Below are 4,655 nucleotides of genomic sequence, written 5' to 3' on the forward strand. Positions count from 1 at the left end.
ACTGTTGTAACACTGTCATATAATTATTTATTTAGGGAGCCGAAATCAACCAATGGAATATAACAGACAAAAAAGTACGTATACTCTTTTTACCTCAATTATCAGTTAATACTGTCTATTGCTCTACAATAATGAGACATTTATAAATAGTACTTTTCTTCTTGGAAAATATATTTTTTAGCTATATTAATTAAAGAACTTAATTTATTTATTAAATTTAATCAATAAATAATATCCTTGGAAATATTAATAAAATATTTAATTTTATTGTCATATTTAGAGATATACATACATAGGGATATTGTTTTAAAAATGTTAATATTACTATTCACAAGGAAGTTTAAGTTAATTTAATTTTTAGTAGCATATTAGGTAGTAATAGAGGTAATTTTGGCGTACGTTAGGTAATAATGACTTCAATAAAAAATTAGTATGGCAACTCCTTTAATTTTCTAGTGAGTTTTTTTAATAACTTTATTTGTTTGTTATGTAANTAACTCCTTCAATTTTCTAGTGAGTTTTTTTAATAACTTTATTTGTTTGTTATGTAAATTTGCGTGTTATTTATTACTAATGCAGTCCTTTGAGATTTAGGCCACCTTATAACTTTCATTGTTACCCATCACATACTCGAGCTACTGTTTCTACTTAAAATTAGATTAAGAGATATTTAATTCAGGTTCCACAGATGTAATAACGAAAAATACAGTGATAGACCTAAAATAGTATGAACATATACTGATTGTCTTAGACCCAATTGTCAACACTTATAATTTTTGGAACAAATATAATTTTTTTTTAAATGGTGATAATTATTTATCATAAATTTATAAATTGCCATATTAGAATAAGTTTAAAACACATTTTTTATAATTTATCACTAATAAAAAAAGACTTTTTTTAAATCTATTTCATTATAAAAAATTATTGATGGGTTGAAATAATTTTAGGACAAGTACTCTTTGAGTTACAGGTATAAATATAGTAGTTATGGAACACGAGAAAAGTATACGTACACCAGTATGGCCTATATTCACCCTCACTACATCTTCCCTCTAAAATTTCTTAATATATAACTATACAAGTTATTTTTCTAAAATTTTGAAGGGATTGTGCTCCTTAACCTCCCTATTATTTGCGTCTATGATTTTAAATATTGGTTTAATGATCTTTGATATAAATGATTATGTTCTAATATTTCTTTTATTTCTTAGAGAACATTTCCAATCTAACTTCAGCCTTATGAAAATTGTTCGTCTTCATTTGACAATTAAAAGTTTACCAAAAACCCACAATGATAGTTGAAAAGATCTGGTATAGAGTTTTATACCAACTGAATAAATAAAATACTAATTAGGTATCTCAATTGTTCGGCTCTCTTGTCGTGTTATTGAATCATTTATTTTTCTTAACAGTTATAAAAATGAATTTTGAAGAAATATAATAAAATATTATGAATATTTTTATAATATTTAAAGAAAAATAATATAAATCAAAGTAAAGTAAATTCTATCATAATTGTATTTTAAATTAATTTGTGTACTAGCATTAATCCATCGAAATTACTGATGTATCGTTGTTTTTACATTTGTGATCATTAATTTGGTAATTATAAATCAATTTTTGTAAACTAAGTAAGCTATAAATTAATATTGTTGACAATACATAGTTAATTGTATTAATTTAATTTATTCATTAAAAAAATCACATTTTATATAAATATGATAATAATTTAAAAAAAAAAACTAAGTCACAGTACCTTGGTAGATTTAAAAACGGACTTAAATCACCCGAAATATTCTTCTTCCAATTTGGGGCTGTTTAAAAGTATTTAATAAAATCATTTAAACACAGGGTTTGCAATCTTTAGCTTTGTTTGTGGAATTTTCATTTTTTTTTTTTACAAATAATATTTTGTTTAGGGCAGCCATTTTAGTCCTTCAAGTCTACTCAAAACCATACTTGTCTTCGTGTTCTTCTTAATTACTTTTAACAATCTCTTCTTGATCTCTTTGTACCCTTCTTTCCTTCCGTGTATAGTGAATAACCTCATTACCACTCTTACTGTCTCGTTATATTTTCTCTTCATAACAATGCAGCTCCAACAAAAGCACAACACTTAGTAAAGAGAATACGCGCGCGTGCAAAAACATATGGAATTATTTATAAATAAAGAAAATTATAAATTTTTAATGATTACGTATATCCGAACAAAATGATTATCTTACGTTAAATGTCATTTTCAGTAAACCCTTACACAATGTATTCTCAAACTATCAATATTTAATAAATTATGTTCAGTTAATTTTCTGCAAAGAAAATATAAAATTATTCTTTTACGTGTTACCTGTTTTATTTTATAAAAAAAACTCTTATTCTACATACTAAAGTGATATTAAGTGCAATACACTTAACCTCTTTGATAATATTTACTTTAAAACCCAACCAAAACAATTATTCGGTATAAAATAATTAGACATTTGTATTTTTTTTTCGGACGCATATTATTCACAAATATATTTTACTTTTAAATTCAAATATTCAATAAAGTAAAAAATTGAATAATAACTTTTAAATATCTGTTAGTTTAATATATACAGTAAGTAAGAAACCGATCAGTTGTTACAAACAATGAGAATAGTAGATACCCGTTTCCTTACTTACTGAACATTCAATATATCTGTTGATATTTAATCGACGGAAAATTATTTCAATTAACGATCTCAAAGAATTGAACCCACAGATATTGTGCATGTATATCAAGTTCCAAATATTAAACAATGCTATATATACTCAAAGATAAGAAAAATTTCGTCCATTTAATGTCTTCTTGTATTTTGTTACTTGGTCATTTTTCCTTATCTTTTCACTAAGTTTAAAATATTTTGTATTGTAATTAACAATTTCATCAACAAGAGTCAGAACCAAAGAAGCAATCCACTCGAAAGAGAGACTCCAGCAACAGAATTTTGAATCTCTGGATTCTTAGAATTCATACGATTTCGTTTATGTGCCAAAATTTATCTCTTAAAAAAAAACTTACAAAGTGAACTTATGAGTAAAAGAGATTTCGAATAGATAGGAGTATACACCAAAATATCTTTTTTGAACAAATTTCTAATTTTTAAACTCCAGACATAAAATATTAGATATTGAAATTTTAGAAATAAGATAAAATGTGAAAAACACGTAAAAAATTAAATGGAAAATACAAATAATTTTGAAAATAATTATGTGGTTAATGAAAAAGTAAATGTTATGAAATTTTTGTTGGATGCTAAATTGGCCGATAGAAATGAATTTAAATTTGAAATGTAATTCGGTGAACTACGACTTAAACATAATTTCTATAAATCTTAGACTTGGTAGAATAAGAACGAATTAAAATATCCAAATTTAGCTACGCTTGCTAAAAATATTTGTGCCCGCCATCAACATCAATGACGTTAGAACGTTGTTTTACTACAACTGAAATAGTTGTTACTCCAAAAGGAAGTAATGTGTTACAAAAAAATGATAATATGTTGACTTTTTTTAAAAGAAATTTCCTTGTATTCATCTCGAAACTTGAATCACTTAGACATACATAAAAATAATCTTATTGAGTAAATACTTATATTGCTGATTAGTACATGAATTAAAAGTTGCAATACAGTTTTGATAGTTTATATTTATGTATAATCATTGTATTTATGAAATAAAACATTTTTGTTCGTATGATGACTCAGTGAATATTTATTTATATATTTAATTAAATTGTGTAAATTTTGTGCTAAAATCTTTGGAGCTCATATTTAACGAAATATAGATATAAAATATTCTAGTCAATTAAATTACCAACAATAAATAATCGATTTTTTGTAGAATCTTTATTTGTATTTATTATTTTTTTTATTTGTTTAATTATATTGTATGAAATAAATATTTATTTTCTTAGCAAATAAAGTGAAAAATTATTTTTATTATATTTAGTTATGTCTTAAAGTATTGTGTGTTAATTTAAATGCTGGTAAATTAAAAATTACACTTATTTGCTACTGTTGAATGACTCGATTTTTTTTATTTTTAACAGTGTGATTATTTGTATGGTTACTATTTTTTCTTACACATAATACTATTAGATAGTACGTTCAGTAGTCTTAATTAATAATGGGTTTAATTACGATTTTTGTTTTATCAATTTTTACAATTTTCAATTTAGATAAAAAATTTTAGAGTAATATTTTTATTAAAAAATATATAAATTGTATTTATTATAATTATACTATATAATATAATTTGGTCTATAACTAATAAAGGAAATCAATGAAATTACTATTTATTGTAATGTGAGTAGATTTAAGAATGTTCATGATATTTACAATTAATCAATATTTCTTACGCGTCCTTTAACACATATTCTATATTTCAAATTAGTTCTAGCGATTTGGATTTGGGAAATTATCAAAAAATAAGTACATTGGAATCGAGTTATTTAGGTTACAGTTATCCGAGAAATTTTATATTTTATCTGATCAAATAGGTGCTCGAACAAAACGTGTAACCGAAACAAAACGGGTACCGAATCTTATATAGCCGAGAAATACCCCAAAGACCGAGTAACGATAACATCGTGTACTCGAGTATTAAAAGCTTTACTTTATAGCAATATTATC

Source organism: Daktulosphaira vitifoliae, unplaced genomic scaffold, assembly GCF_025091365.1.
Source record: "Daktulosphaira vitifoliae isolate Bord-2020 unplaced genomic scaffold, ASM2509136v1 Scaffold_4, whole genome shotgun sequence".
NCBI classification, from domain to species: Eukaryota; Metazoa; Arthropoda; class Insecta; order Hemiptera; family Phylloxeridae; genus Daktulosphaira; species Daktulosphaira vitifoliae.